Genomic DNA, 17,142 nt, shown 5'->3' with positions numbered 1-17,142 from the left:
TTTTCTGTTTTGGCTACAGGACCAAATAATCTGATTCTGCAAACGGGAATTCGTTGTCTGTTCAGCGCTCCGGTACACAGGAGTTGTGGGTTATAAACAGAATAAACCTGGGAATTATCTTCCCAGTTTTCCCAAAGCAGTATTCAGCTTTTCTAAGCAATTTTTGTGGTACTCAGAATGAAAATAGGGAGTGAGATATTGGAGAAACTCTCACAATATGCTATCCTGAATAATACCAGCGTTTTTATCTTTGTCATTTCTGACTTGTATTAAATAAAATTCAATGGTTCTGATTGGAATAAGCCTCATTTTGTGAATGTACTTACAAGAATGGCTTAAATAAAAATAATAGCAGTGAAAACCTTTCATTTCCTGCAGTTGCAAACTGAATTTACCATTATTTTACCCTGGGGATGAGCAGTGAGGACACAGCATTGATAGGTCACCAAAAATCATTACAATAAACATTTATTATTATTATGGATGGAGATTTCCTTGTGAAAATACTCCCAAAATCTGCGGGGTATCTGTTCTATAATATTCTCTGGGATGCTAAGATTTGGGGGATGTTGCTGTTGCTGTTTGCTGAATTCTGCTGCCCACTTAAAAGGTTTTCTCGGGATTTTCAGGTTTAAATACTTCTATTGGCAAATCAGATGTGCACAGTTGTTTCAAGCAATACAAAACACAATAATGTGACTCACTGAAGATTAGTCCTGGAAAATATTAAAGCAAAACATTCCCCAAAAGCTGTGGATTCACCTCCCTTTTCCTCTGCTGAGATACAAAATCAGAATCGAAAAACCAGCACCAATAATAACCACTGTAAAAGTGGAGTTTTTCATGTCAGGACTGCAATGCAGTAAAAGAAATGCTGGGTTTTTCTTTGCAGCCAGGTGTGAGAATTGATTTTGGGATACTCAGGGTGACCCAGGCCCAGCTCTGCAGAGGAATCACTCGGTGCAACCCCAGACCCTGCTCTGTCCCTCAGGCTGGGTGGCAGAAACGAGCCTGAGCTCTCCTGGCAGTGCTTTCCTCTCTGCTGATTTAAATTTCATTTCCTGATGGCACTGCCGGGGTTTCACCTCACAGCGAACACCAGGAATTGCAGGGAAACTCTGCCTCCCCCCGAGAAATCCCATCCCAGCAGTTCTGCTCTGCATCTCCCCCGAGGAGGAACATTTGCAGAGGTGAAATGCAAACAGCCATTTCCCACACAGCTTGCTCCTTTCTCTTTTCCAGCATTCTCAATCCCAGGACATCTTCATGTGTAAAATCTGATTTTTATTTATTTCCCAGTGCCATCGAGTGACCTCGGTGTCAGTGGGAAGGAGAGGCACAGGGAGATTTCTGGCTGATGTTGTAATATCTTTTATAAATATATAAAAAACAAAATATATTTAAAGATATTTAATTTAAATACACAAAAATTAAAAGATATTTCAAAAATATCGTTTATCAAACACATTATTCTGCTGTGGAATGCTGTGCACCAAAACACAGTGCAGTGTGTGAAATTATTACATCTATTATATATAATATTAGTATATTATTACCTTATATATCAATATGTAATGAATACAATTAAATATACATAATGTATACAGTGAAATATATATATTTCACTATTGTGAAATTATTATATATAATAGTGAAATCATTATCTATAAATTAGCAATGAAATTATTATAAATAAATTATAAATATGAAGACATCCTGGTTGAATACCTGCAGGTGCCTGGGGTGGAAATTCTACACCTCCCTTACTCAGGGAATATAATCCTTGATTTTAAACATCGAATTTTCATTTTAAATATAAAATTTTCATTTTAAATATAAAATTTTCATTTTATAGGATGTAAATTTTACCTGAAATTAACATTTTTTTAGGAAAACAATAATTTATCTTGCTTCCCAAGTAAACTATGGGATGTTGTTCATTAACCTTTACATCTTCTTGTTCACTCTGACTATCAGAGCCAAACTACCTGGTTATACATCAAGGAACGGTGTCAAGGTTAATCTCATGGAAAAGTTTAACCTGGGATGTATTTCAGAAGGAAATTCTGGGGTTTGCCAATTCACAGAGCCTTGAATTACCCCAGTTCTGGAATTGCCGCAAAAATTTGGCCGCTGAGGTCACTGGCAGCACAAGCCCCAAAACACTGATTTGAGTTCACCTCTCCAGGGCATGACAAATTCTGGGAGACAGAGATTATTGCAAACAAGTTTTCCCTGCCATTTTCCAGGTGTGAACTCCCTGGGAATTGGGAAATGACTGAGGAACCCCCAGAGCACCCAGCAGGTAAAGCTGAGAATGCTCCTGACCCCCAGAGCCGCTCCCTGCAGTGATTTTTGGCTGAAGCAGCAGCCCCACTGCAGAGTGCAGGCAGCAGGGAGTGTTTGTGCAGCCTTGCTGGGGAATTAATGCCTCACAAACTCCCCCCTTTCCCACAGAACTCCAGGACACGCCAGGAAAATGGGAATAGGAGCTCAGCAGTCTGGGATGGCTCTGCAAACTGGCAGCGCTCTCACAAACCTTCCTCAGATCTGGGCACAAACTGATAAAAAGCAGCAGCAAAGCAATCTTCATTTTCTTCTTCATTAATTTTTACTCTGTTTAGCAGCTGTTTCGTGTCTGTGGTGCAGACTGTTTAATTTGCATTAAGCAAAGGGCTGCAAAATTGATTTATACATTTGAATGCCTCACATTTTCACTCTGAGGCACTTCTGGATGCAGAACGTGACAGGCTTAAATTCAGGATTAAATCCTTAGGCCAGGCTTGTCCCAGAGCTGAGTGAGAGGGGAGCTGAGGTTACAGGTGCCTTTTTTGGTGGCTTCTCTGAGACTAAAATTAGCTGTGCCCTCAGCTGACTGCAGAGTGTAAAATCCACATTTCACTCGGTGCCTTGGCTATTCCAGAGGTTCATTCCAGCCCTGACGCCTTCCCTTGACCAAATTCTTGATAAAACCCAACAAGTGAAGCCTTCTGAGGCAGGATTGAGAGAAGCCAGCTCTGGGTTAATTTAGATTTCCTCAGGCAAGAGAGATGAGTGGGCACAAGAGCCCAGCCAGGGCTGCACCCAAGATGAACCAAAATGGCCCCAAAATGCACGAGCGCTCCCGGGGTCTCTGCCTTGGATCAGTTCTGCTCCATTTGCATCTTGCAGTTCATTGTCCCATTCCAGCTTTAGCCCCTGCAGTCCCACCCTGCTTGTTTTTCTCTCTCCAGCCCACGGGGTTTGTGCTCCTGGGCTGAGATTTGGATCATTTGTCCTTGGTGCCCAGCTGGAGCAGGAATTGTTTTGTCTCCCTGCTCTGTGCACAGAGCTCACCATCCCCTCACGTGAAGCTCAGACCCACACAGTAAAGCAGCACAGAACCTGAAAAATATAAAAACTAAAACCTGAGGCATCAGTAGAATGGCTTCTCCCGGGCAATGTGCTGGCTGTGATGGGAATGGAGTGCTTGGGCCCAAAATAGCTGCCTGGGCTGGAGCCTTCAGCTGCCAGAAGTCTCTCCTCCTCCCCACGTGGTGAGCTCTCCATCCACAGCACCATCTGCTTCCTCAGGATGCAGATCTGCTGCACTGGAGCTGGCATTGAACGGGGGGAATCGTCTGGCTGCCGTTTCATTTTATGGCTTTCCTTGAATTTCCAATTCCCTCATCACTCCTCGGTCTCCTGAGGCACCAGGAGCTGCCACAAGATGTGTGAATGAGCTTCAAACATCTGTGGGCTTTCCCTGCTGCTGCTTCCAGCTCCTCTCTGCACGTGGAAAAAGCTGGTGGGTGGGAGCAAGATGATCCTAAATCCACCTTTCCCCTCTGCCTGCCTCAGTGCTTTCGGCATTCCCAGCTCCCAGAATGTGCCACATTCCCAGTTTCTCTGTGGGAAAGGGGGGACTGACTGGCAGCTCCTTCAGCTGCTGGAAAAGGAGCAGAAAAAGGAGGAGCAGTGGAAGGGCTGGGATGTAATTCCATGGCTTCCTCTGCTGTTTATCTGCTGGATGAAGGGATTTATTTATAGCTCGTGACTTCTCCAAAAACACTGTTCTGTGCTGACCTTCCTGCTCCAATTGGAAGTCAGGAGAGCAGCTCTGCCAAGTAAATGAAACTTTAAAATACAGGGGGAAATCTTGTTGTGTTGTGAGTCCACTGTGAATGCTGTGCCTCATGTTTTTTTTGCTTTACTATCAATTCTGGTCCCTGTGGAGAGCTGGGATTCTCCAGAACAACCAGGAAACCTGGGATGTGGAGAGAAAATCACCTCAAGTGCACTTAATCAGGGAGGTGAGGACACACAAGCAGCAACCTGATCAGCTGCTGACACCAGCAGCTGCTGATCCCGGGGCTCTGGCTCCCAGCAGCCCATTCCCAATCCATGAGTAATGCCCCACAAATAAGGAGCAGGGATTTGCACTTTTCCTGGCTGGCAGAATCAGTTTTTACTTCCTAAAAAGTGTTTAAAAAAAGACTGGAGGTGGCACTTGATACCAGGGTTTGGTTGAGGTGTTGGGGCATGGGTTGGACTCAATGATCTTGAAGGTCTCTTCAAACCCAGTGATTCTGGGAATTCTGTGAATTCTGTGAAGCCACAGAAAGTCACCTCCCACTGTCCCAGGCTGCTCCCAGCCCCATCCAGCCTGGCCTTGGGCACTGCCAGGGATCCAGGGGCAGCCACAGCTGCTCTGGGAATCCCATCCCAGCCCCTCCCCACCTTCCCAGGGAAGGATTTCTTTCTCCTTCAACTTCTGAGCATAAGAAACGTGCCTGAGGTCACGCAGCCCAACTGAGCAGAAACACCTTAATGAGAGAATTAATCCCGGGCTTTGGAAGCCAAACCTGAGAACTGCCTGCGCATGGAGCAGCTCCTCCTTTCTGCTCCTGGCTGTGATGGGAAAGGCAAAGGAGGCAAGGAACGATTTCCCAGCCTGGCTGAGCAATAAGGAACAGCACTTTGTGTGTAACAAATACGTGCTGCCGTGGATTTGTAGCGGAACAGGAGGTGGCTGAGCCACTTCTGTCAGAGGAGCTGGGCCAGCAGCCAAAATCTGGGCTCTGCTGGTGCTGTTCCCAAGCAGGAGCAACAGGAATTAATTCCTGACTTGATGCATGTGAGGACAGAAAAGCCAAACACAGCACAGTGTGCAGGATCTGGGGGCTGCCTGCAGATTCACCCATCTCTCTTCAATTGTTTTTCTTTGTCTGGTCTGTCTAGAGCTGAAAATCCGTAGAAATCTTGACTCACAGAAGCCTTTGGAAGTGGAGGGAGATGGATTTGCAGCCTGAGAAGGAAGACCCCACTCCTGCAGTGCCTTTTCAAGTGTTCCCTTCAGCAAGAGTTGCTTCAATCATATATGGATCAGCAAAACCATGGGGAAAACCCTGAATGTTGGAAATGAAAGAGAAATGGATACAAGAAAGAGAAATGAATACTTAAGAGAAATAAGAGAAATTAACACTATAAGAGAAATGAATACAACCAACGCCCAAACGCACAAATATTCTGTTCCTCTAGTAGTTATTACATATTATTTGGAACAATTTAGGGTCTTTTTCTTTCTCTTCCCCAGTTTCTCGCTCTCAGGAGCATTGGCAGTGCTGGGGTGGAGGGAGAAGATGAAATGCAGGAGCTGGAGCTGCAGCAGTGGCAGGAGATGTTGCCTGGTGTGACCTTCAGCTCTGAGTCACCACAAAGAGCTCCCTCCCAAGCAGTCTGGAGTCAGGAGCTGGGGAGATGTGAGGAAATCCAAGCATCCTTGTCCAGGGAATTTGATGGCAGCTCACAAAGGCCCCTGACCCCAATAAAATGGGTCCTTAAATGTCTGAGGAGTCTCAAGGGGACAAATATCGAGGCAGAAGGGACAATAAAGAAAAAGTCAGTCAGACAGAACCTCTCTGAAGGAGCAAGAAACCCTCATTCTAAATGAAAATAGATTTTAAATGCTGGCTAAGTTATACTGGGATGGAATAATGCAGATTTGAAAAAGTTGCCATTTCTCAAGCTGCTCCATTACTTCCTTAAGGTTCACTTATTCCTCTCTGGTACCAGGAGACATCTAATGAAGTGCTGGGGCTCAAAATGGCTTTTTCCAAACAGCCAAGTTCTGCTGAGCAATTTGAAATGGAAAGGTTTTTAACTGGGACCCTGTTCTGGAAACATTTCAGCACAGAAATAGTCCCAGTGACCTTCAGCCTGTGCCCTCCTCCAGACAATTCTGGGTTCTTGGGAATGTGGGGAATCAGTGGGGCTGCTTGGGAGGGATGTGGAATTTGTGCAGCCCAGTGCATAAATAAAAAAAATGGGAAAATCCAATTTAATAATTCTTTCCACACTCCTGCATCGCTGTTCAATACTCACTCTTCTCACAGAATATATTTTGACAGCAATTTGCTCCATTATTTAATCACATTCATAGCTGTGTGTTTAAAGAGTAAATAGTGTAATTTCCCCCTTGAGCTGTATTTTGGTGTGTTTAACTCCATCAAAGTTGTAAAAGAACATGGTGTAAAGGTGTAAATACCTTGGACTTTTTTTCAGTGCCAGAATTTCAGAGGCTGCAATTCTCTGCTTTCTCACTGCCCCCACAGAACTCCTTAACCCCACTCTGCCTCCTGACAGCCTCAGGATTTCGTTTTAAAATAGGCCTGGCATTGTTCTTTAATTTAGATCTTTACCATCTCACACATTTAATCCCCACCCTGGCAAAAAAGAATTTAAGATTTGACACCTGGGAGAGTTCCACTGGAGAGGTTGGCAGTAAATAAAATAAAGAAATAAATTCTGGCACCTGCACGTCTCTGTCCTGAGCTGAGGTTGTCCATCACTTGATCACTAGGGCTGTGCTTTCCAGGAAATTTCCACCCCTCTCTGGTGATTTAATGAGTCTGGGAGATCAGATTTAGATTTAGAGGAGTGGCAACACCTCAGGTTTTTTTTTTCCAGGAGTGAAAATGTCCCCGTTTCAGATGGGATGAGGAGATGGGATGAAAGCCTTTCATAATTCTGAAAGGAATTGCTCTTTTTAGGCCAGTCTGTTATTAATCATAAAGATGGATATGTACAAAAGAAGATATTTTTACATATACACTAAAATTCTGAAAATTCCACAGTGACAAATGGCTCTTAATAAGAGGAGGATGTAAAGGGGGAGAAAGAAAAGAGAAATGTTAAAAATGATCCCTGTGGCAGCTCTGAGGGGGCCGAGGCAGAACAGAGATTAAAACTGCAAAATTCCAGTTCTTATCAATTAATTTACCAAATAACTGCATCATTTTTAACAAAGAATCCGCTTTTTAGGTGTGTGGAGAGAAATAACTCCCCTCTGGGAGTGCTTGGTTCCATTGCAAATAAATCTGCACAACAGAAACCCCTGTTTTGCAAAGTGGGAAAGAGTTTCCAGAAGACAGCACTAAAACCTGGGGAACTTCCCACAAAGCAGGATTTTATGGGAATAAATAACTGACCAGGAAAATTTCCCCACAGAAGGAATGCCCACTATTACACTGAAAAGAAATTCCTGTTTCTTACAGGAAAGAGAAAGAAATTCCTATTTCTTTCTCTGGACCACAGTCCCAGAAAAACTAGGACATGTGTAAAAGAAATTTCTAAATAAAGAGGATTCATATCCAGGGAAAGGTCTGAACCTCTGTCAAAATAATATGAATAAAGCAGCAGCAGCACTGATTATGTTGGCAGGGCAGAAATGCAGATTTGCTTTCTACAAGAAAATACATCAAGATAAAGAAAATTCTACAAGAAAAATCAAGAATTTCTTAACCAAGATTAAGAAAAACGAGCCTCAAAATCTCATTCTCAATTAATCAATTTTGTCACCCAGAACTGAAATAAAAAGTGGATCCACATTTCTGAGAGGTGTTGCCACCAAGTATGGCCGGAGCTGACTGAAAGAAAGATGAAGGTTCCAAATTTGTGGGGCCTGGAGAGCATGAAATATAAAATAGCTTAGCAAAAGATGCATTTCTGTGTATTTTAGCCTCCCCATGGGCTGATTCCTCAGTGGAAGAGAAACTTCTGGCAACCTCCCCATTATTATCCATCACCCACACCCCATTTTCCTTCTGCAGCTCCGTGGAATTTTCTTCTTCCTCAGAGTTATAAAGCACCAGGGATCCAAGCAGAATTTTAAAATGGGGGGGGGGGGGGATACATGAAAATTTAGTTCAAATAAACTCAGGAATAGTTTCACTTTGATGATATTGATAAATACCCTTTTGAGGCAGGTTTGAGGTAAATACAGGCAGGCTGATGTGGCCGCTTTGGGGCCTAAAAAAAAATCACTGAGCTGATTCAAAAATCACTGAATATTTTCCTAAAAAGCCCAAATTTTAATTCCCTGCCTTTCCTCCTAAGCCCAGCTCCCTGGACCTCACCTTACACTGATTTATCTCCCAGAGGCATCTCCTGCACTGCCCAGGTGGATCCTCAGCTCTTGCCCGTGGTTGTTGGCACAGCTGGGACAGGGAAGCGAGCACACCCCATCATTATTTTGTATTTATATTATTATTAATCATGAACTCCCAGATGTCCTTTCGATGATTCCCTGCTGGAATGTTCCTTTGCACATTCCAGGCCCTGTGCAGCATTCCCTGTGGTCCCGGCATGAGCTGGAGGAAGGTTTCGTGCTGCAGGGTTTTAAAATTCCCTGCTGCTCTCTCAAGAGCCCCTCCAGTCTCTGCTGCAGCTGGGCTGGGTTTCCTGGCAGCTTCTGGGGTTCCCTCAGTGCTGGGGATGGAACCAGGCAGCTGAATCCTCCTGGAAAAAGGATGGAGAATTTCTGGGGATGGAACCAGGCAGCTGAATCCTCCTGGAAAAAGGATGGAGAATTTCTGGGGATGGAATCAAGCAGCTGAATTCCTGGAGAAGGGATGGAACATTTCTGGGGATGGAATCAGGCAGCCGAATCCTCCTGGAGAAGGGATGAACATTTCTGGGGATGGAATCAAGCAGCTGAATTCCTGGAGAAGGGATGGAGCATTTCTGGACCGTGTTTATTCCCACCGTTCACAACTTGCAAGCTGAATGAGGAGAGGAGAGGGAACAAGAGGCAGTGGCAGGGAGAGGGGATGTGAGATCCCTGAGCACTGGAAAATCCCCGATTCCCATCCTGGGCTGTCATTTTTAGCAGGGTGCTCTGAAGGAATTTTCTGCAGATTAATGGCAGGAAGAAGAACCTTTGAGTATTCCAATTCATTCTTTGAATGATTAATCTGGTTGGGAATCACAAAATAGAATCCCAGACTGGTTTGGGTTGAAGGGACCTTAAAGCTCATCCAGTTCCATCCCCTGCCAGGGGCAGGGAAACCTTCCATTATCCCAGGCTGTTCCAACCTGGCCTTGAACACTTCTAAGTGTACTTTATTTTCTTTAAAATCCTGTTAATAAAATCTCCCATAGCTTTTGACAGACCTGTGCTTGTTAAGACTACAAAAATTTCCTCTACAGGTATAAAACTGTTATAAAAATGTTGCCATTTCTTTACTAGAAGCAGATAAATTTTATTTCTTACTGCTCCAGTCAGTTCTTGTACAATGTGTGCTGAAGATCTGCAAGATAGCAAGGGTGATATCACCCCTGATTTAAAGTAAAAATACAGATTGATCCTGGAAATTAGAGAACAGCATGGTCAGAACTTGATCTCAAGAATTCTTAGTTTAATCAGCTCTTAGTCCCAGCTCTGCCAGTCCCTCATGGCTTTGTATCTGTGCCATTCTGGATTTGAACCTGTTTTAGGGAGCTTTTCCTTCCCAGTTAATTTGTTTTGCCCCTGGAAGCAGAGCAGGTGTCAGGTGAGGGATGCCCCAGCCTGGGCAGCACAGGGGAAGAACTGAGGGGGATAAATATTGGTGGCAGCTGGGAGAAAGCACAGCCCAGCTGAGCAGGTGCTGCCTTTTCTCCAACTTGGAAATGAAACTTGAGATAATTTTAGTAAGGAGGTAATAGAAAAGGGGATCTTTATTTGAAGGCCTTCGGGGCAGATCTGGGTTTCACAGCTGCCCTAATTCCCTGGCCAGCTTTTATGGGACACTCATTTGTGACACTGTCATTGTCACCCTGGAGCTGAAACAGGCTGTGCCCCATCCTCTGGGCCAATTCCTTGCATATTCCATGCGCATTCCTGTGCTTTTGCAGATCCCTGCTCTCACTTGGTTAATGACCTCTCTCGATGCAGAGCTGAGGAGGCTCCTGGACTGGTCTGGCAGGTGTGGGGAGCTGTGGGAAGTGGGGTGACTCTGGCAGGCAGCAATGTCCTAATTACACTCTGGGATTTGCATCCCAAACAGCATCAGGTCAGCCCCAGCAGTGCAGCCCAGATAAACTCCTGATAGAGCCCCAGAAATTCCTTATCCAGTTTCTGTGGGGTGTCCTTGACCTAGGCTGCAATGCAGGATGGAACCAGGGGTGTGTATCCTACAGCAGCTGTTGAATCCAGGTGGGGCAGTGTTATTTGTCCCTTCCATGGCCCATCCCTCATAACTCTGGGGGGAAATCCTCTGATAATGGGGTTAACAGGGACATCCTCTGATAATGGGATTAACAGGGACATCCTCTGATAATGGCCCAGGTGGGGCAGTTCTCTGCTGCTCTTTGGGCAGTTTTCTTTATCTCTCCCACAGCCAATCCTCCCTCCAGGAGATCTCTGCTGTTCATGGGCCATTCATTATTAATTATCTCCTGTCCATGGCCAGTGAGTGTCCCTGCATGGCTGATCCAATCCCATCATCCCATGGGGAGATGCTCCGCCCAGGGGAGGAGCCAAGCATTCCTACCTGGGTACAATCTGAGCTTTGGGACAGCACAGCAGCCTCTGCCCCCTGCATTGCCAGAGGAGCAGCTTCCTGCTGCCCTGCATTGCCAGAGGAGCAGCTCCTGCTGCCCTGCATTGCCAGAGGAGCAGCTTCCCGCTGCCCTGCATTCCCAGAGGAGCAGCTTCCCGCTGCCCTGCATTCCCAGAGGAGCAGCTTCCTGCTGCCCTGCACTGCCAGAGGGAGCCCAGGCCCATCTCCAGCAGCCCTGGAGCTGCAGAGGAAAACTCCCCCCTTGTGCAGGATCCCTGCTTCTGATGCCCTGTGCAGGCTGCCCTGGAGCAGAGGCTGGGCAGAGCTCCAGAATAGAGCAGGGATTCATTCCAAGGATCTCCTCCATGGATCCACCTTGGGCAGCACCAGAGCCCAGCCAGGGCTGCACCCAGGATGAACCAAAATGACCCCAAAATGCACGAGCGCTCCCGGGGTCTCTGCCTTGGGTCAGTTCTGCTCCATTTGCACCTTGTAGTTCATTGTCCCATCCCAGCTTTAGCCCCTGCAGTCCCACCCTGCTTGTTTTTCTCTCTCCAGCCCACGGGGTTTGTGCTCTTGGGCTGGGATTTGGATCATTTGTCCTTGGTGCCCAGCTGGAGCAGGAATTGTTTTGTCTCCCTGCTCTGTGCACAGAGCTCACCATGCCCTCATGTGAAGCTTGGACCCACACACTAAAGCAGCACAGAATGTGAAACACAGAAAAGCTCAAACCTGAGGCATCACTTCCACCCAAACCATCCCAGGATTCCGTGAGAAGCTCACTCAGATGCTGCTAGCTTAGCTACAGTAGCAGGGCCTAAACCATATTTTATTTTTCCTTTTCTAATCTCTACCTGTCTTCAGCATCCCACCCCAGCCCTGCAGACTCCACAGAAATCCATGGCTGAGAAGGTCTGGTTGGAAGCAGGAATTCCTGCGGGACAAGGGTTGGACATGGAGAATTTGGTTGAAAGGTTGAAAACAGAGCATTTTGACTGCTGCTGCCTGGGGCAGTCCTTCCCCATTGCTGCATTTTCTAGGGGAGAGGGCCAGTTCTTAAACAGAAAACTTGATTTTGCTGGGAGAGACGAGGGGGAAGAGCAGAAGGCTGAGGGAGCAGGGCAGGGTTTGCTGGCAGCTGAGCTCAGGCTGTGTTTGGGACGGGAGGGAGGGAAGGTGAGGCTCAGACATGGCTTGTGGCACATCATCCCCATGATTCATATTTAGAAATGATCTGGCTGCAGGCAGATAGTTTGGAACACCATCTATTATGCAGATTCTTACCTCGTTTACTTGCCCAATTAGATCATTAAAGAGCCTCCAGCATTTGCAGCCTGCTCTTATTTTGCAGCTTTTCTGAGGAAAAATCACCCTCTTTTCCTTACACCAACCTCATCCCCAAATCCCCTCCACCCTGGGGTTTCTGGATGAGGTTTGGGAGGTGCAGAGATTGGGAGCTGTTTGAGAATGATCCCAATCAGAAGTTGCAAAAGGAGGTGGTGGCTTCACTGCAGGCCTTCCCGTGCCACATTTTTGTGGCTGCTTAACCCCATAATTCTGTGGAGACACGAAATTGCCCCTTATAGGAGCTCAAAGCCCCACGGGGGCAGAGGTGTTTTGGGAGGTTTGAAACCAGGCAAGGCATGAACTGTAAATATTTGTTTGCCTGCTGTGCTCCTCCCTGCAGAGTCCTTGAGCTTGGGCTCGGCCCCGACATCCAGGTGCTGCGTCCTGAGCGTGGCGCAGGCAGAGCATAAATTATTGCACAAAGCAGAGTCCTGTGGCCAGAGGAGATTTCAGCAGGCAGGAGGAGGGCGGGGAGCGGAGGACACGCTCTGTCATTGAGGATCAGAGCTCCTGGGCTCTGCCTCTCCATCCACACGGGAGCTGCTGCTCCCTGCAAGGCTCCAGAGCATCCCCTGCCCAGCACAGGTGAGTTCTGCTTTGTACATCCCGATTTTTCCTCAGAGCGATGCATTTGGTGGGAAGAGGCTCAGGTGTCACCTGATTTAGGAAAAACTGTGTGTAAAGGGCAGAAATGGGATGGGTAATGAGGATATTGCCACAAGTAATTAATTGTTAATGTTTTGAACTACAGAGGCATTTGTTTTGTCACCTGGCAGGAAGAAAAGAGGAGAGGGAGATATGGAAGCAAAATGTCACTAAAATCTCTGGGAAGTGGCTTTTTTAGGGTAAAATCCCACTCTGTTTGGAGCTATGGAGTTAATGGGATGTCATTTCTGAGGGATAAATTTCTTTCCACAGATTTTTACACCACCAGGGGTTCTTTACTTCCCAATTAAAAAGTGGGAAATCAGAGTTTTTGATTTGCTTCCTGTTACTCACCAAAGGACAGAAAGTGCCAGTAACTGAAATAGTCCTGTTTTCCCTTTTCCTCTCCAGTTCTGTGTCCTGCTGCTGCCATAATGCAACACTCAGTAACTACTAGCATTGATTTATTTCTTCTTTAAAAGAAATCTGTGTTTATTACTATTTTACATTATTATATATTATATGCAATATATTATTTATATTATATTATATTATATTATATTATATTATATTATATTATATTATATTATATTATATTATATTATATTATATTATACACTACATATTATTATTAGTAGTAGTAGTTATAGTATTAGTATTATTGGTATTATTACTTCATTCTGGCAACAGATCAATTCAATCCCTGCTGCAGAAAAAGCTGGATAACCTGGATGTAGTTTCCTTTTATTGGAATTCTGTTTGTGTGGAGCTCTCCACGCTCTCAGTTTGCACCTGGAACTTCCAGCAGTGACTGGAGCATGAGACATAAAATGCAGTCTGCAGGAATCGGCCTTGTAGCAAATTCTGTGTAGAAATCCACAGGTGGGGAGGGGGAGGAGGAGGAAGGAGAGAGGGTTTAAAGGGAGTTTTAATTAAGCTGCTCCAACAGAGCCTTGAGTAACCCAGTGCAAGGTGAAATTCTGTCAGATCTTGGCCTGGGGAATGGAATTGCCACAGCTCGTGGGTGAAATGAGCTCTCAGGGAGCCTCTTTGGTGAGGCTGGTGCAGTGTGAGGTTCCCATTTCCATGATCCCCCACCCTTCAGGAGCAATGTCAGGTTCCCATTTCCATGATCTCATTTCCATGATCCCCCACCCTTCAGGTGCAATGTCAGGTTCCCATTTCCAGGTTCCCATTTCCATGATCCCCCACCTTTCAGGAGCAATATGAGGTTCCCATTTCCAGGTTCCCATTTCCATGATCCCCCACCTTTCAGGAACAATGTGAGGTTCCCATTTCCAGGTTCCCATTTCCAAGTTCCCATTTCCATGATCCCCAAACCTTCAGGAGCAATGTGAGGTTCCCATTTCCAGGTTCCCATTTCCATGATCCCCCACCCTTCAGGAGCAATGTCAGGTTCCCATTTCCAGGTTCCCATTTCCATGATCCCCCACCTTTCAGGAACAATGTGAGGTTCCCATTTCCAGGTTCCCATTTCCATGATCCCCAACCCTTCAGGAGCAATGTCAGGTTCCCATTTCCAGGTTCCCATTTCCAGGTTCCCATTTCCATGATCCCCCACCCTTCAGGAGCAATGTCAGGTTCCCATTTCCATGATCCCATTTCCAGGTTCCCATTTCCATGATCCCCCACCCTTCAGGTGCAATGTCAGGTTCCCATTTCCAGGTTCCCATTTCCATGATCCCCAACCCTTCAGGAGCAATGTCAGGTTCCCATTTCCATGATCCCATTTCCATGATCCCTCACCCTTCAGGTGCAATATGAAGTTCCCATTTCCAGGTTCCCATTTCCATGATCCCATTTCCATGATCCCCCACCTTTCAGGAGCAATATGAGGTTCCCATTTCCATGATCCCCCACCCTTCATCCCACAGGGAGCTCTGGGATTGGTGATGGATGTGAAGAGCACCCCGAGCTACCTGTACTGGCTCTTCTGCCAGTTTGAGCTGATCACCTGCAGTTACCTGATGGAGCCCTGGGAGAAGGTGCTCTTCTACTCCTTCAACCTGGCCATGCTGGGGCTGCTGCTCTACACCACCTATGTGTGCCTGGCTTTCCATGCCAGCTCGGCCTTCCAGCTCCTCTGCAGCTTCCTGGGAAACCCACGGGAAAATTCTCTCTCTGTGGTGAAGTAAAACCTCAGCCTGGCTTTGGCATCGAAGAGTTTCCTTATCCCATTTTTGTCCAGGAGCAGCAAACTCTGCTTTATTCTCTCTTCGTGTTTTGCTCTGACAGGAAATTATTTTTGCTCCAATCAATCCCTGTTTTTACTATTTCATTCTTCAAGAGCTTTCAATTTTAATGACCCACTGGAATTACAGAGCTGGGATTGGGACAGGAACAGCCCCCCTGAAGATTTTGTTATTCCGGGGGAAGGAACAACCCCCCTGAAGATTTTGTTATCCCAGGGAAAGCTGCTTGGGTATGGGAAGTTTTCATCTGGAGAAATGAGAGAGCATGAATTTGTTCTTGTCTGCCAGAAGAGATGTGTGCACAAAAATCCTGGACGAGTGGGAACTGCTTCCCTGAGCTTGCTTGTGTTTTTATGGAATGATTTCAGGGTTTATTCAGTCTCCTTGATTGTTTTATACAATGAATTACTTGGCTGGCTCGTTATCATGGTGCAAACAATGCCACTGATTCATTAAAAATGTGAGGATGTGCTGCTGTGAAAATTTCTGATGAAATTCTCAGATTTTTGGGCTCTATAAAACCAGATAATCTTTAGAAGATGAGTAAATCACATGCATCATGTAGAGAATATAACACTACAGATTCACTTGTGGAAGGGTTTCAGTTGAAAATAAACCCCTTAAAAATATAAAAATACAATGTCTCCTTTTTTCCCAACCCTTTACTCCCTCCTTTTCACCTCTCACCCTCTCCCTGTTGGGCAGTGCCTGAACCCCAAACTCCTGAGCTGTAAACAACGTGCTGCATTTGGCTGGGACTGCTTTTGTTCCAAATCCCAAGACTTTTTAGCCTTCAAACCATCGAATTCCTGTGCTCCCTGCAGTGGGCAGGAGCTGCACTGGGATGAGCCTGGCACTGAGAATTGGGGTTTGGAATCCTCGGGAGATGGAGGGAGCCAAGCAGGACACACAGGGTGACACAAATCCACATTCTCCACCCACACTGAGGTGAGTTTTGGGATTTTTTCCAAGGGATGTCCTCTCCTTCCAGAGGATGGGTTGTTGCTGTAGGTGGCAATGCAGGGAATTAGGGAATGGGGCTTGATCACAGGAGGCGACAAAACAAAGTGAAGACATTAATTATGTCATTTGTCACCTCAGCTGCTTTCCCAGTTTATAATTATGGGGAAATAAGGCAGGAGATGAAAATAATTTCTCTGGGAAAATGAGGACAGCTGTGCTCAAACTCCCAAGTCTTTTAACAATGCCCAAGTATCTCCAATTTTGAAAAAAAAAAAAATCTATTCAATACTTTCAAATTTGGATCCAATGGGATGTTTTATTCAAGTAATACAATGGTTGAAGTAGTAATTAGTCTAGATTTGCTTTCATGCTTAGTCTGCATATTGTGTTTACTGATATTTATCAATATAATTTGTATTTACTGATGTTTAGGAACAAGAGGGAGCACACAATATTTTACTTATATCAATCATTAGCCTATTTATGGAGACAGTGAATTCTCCCCAGCCTGTCAGTCTCTAATACAGAGAAATACAGGCAGTACTTTGCATTACAGGTGCAAAATCTGTATTTCTCAAGACTATGAAAATAAGCATTGCTCAAGCTGTGCCTGGGAGTGAGCCCAGGGCAGGGGCAGGTCACTCTCAATCCCAGCAGGACTCCACAAGGACATCCTGAGCATTTCTGGGCACTCAGGAGTCCCAGAGCAGGCTGGAGGAGCAGGAGCTTCATTCACCCTGGTTGTGTTACTGCTGCCCTTTCCCATATGGGGTTTTGGGGTGCCCCTTTCACAATACCTGGGGTAGGATTGGGGTGGGGCTGTGCTCCCATCCCCAGATCCCAGCTGGGCTGGAGGAACAGGACAGAGCCAGGAAAGCACCAAAATCCAGCAGAGGAAACAGGGAGGCAGCTGGAGCTCCCCAGAGTTCCTGATTCATTTTCCTCATCCCCCCCTTTCCCTGCCTGTCCCAAGCCTCCAGGATTTAAAGCATTTCATCCCATTTCAGTTCCCAGCACTGCCTAGGCAGGTTCCTGCCTGGGGGGGTCTGGATTTGCCAGGTCAGGCTCAGCTGGGAATGGGATCAGGATCAGGCACAGCTGGGGCTGGGCCAGGCAGGTGTAGGGTGGAGAGCAGGGAAAGCTTCTTCCCCAGAGGGTGCTGGGCACTGCCC

The sequence above is a fragment of the Molothrus aeneus genome, chromosome 10 (assembly GCF_037042795.1).
Source record: "Molothrus aeneus isolate 106 chromosome 10, BPBGC_Maene_1.0, whole genome shotgun sequence".
In the NCBI taxonomy this organism is placed as follows: domain Eukaryota; kingdom Metazoa; phylum Chordata; class Aves; order Passeriformes; family Icteridae; genus Molothrus; species Molothrus aeneus.
This window is presented reverse-complemented; position numbering follows the sequence as displayed.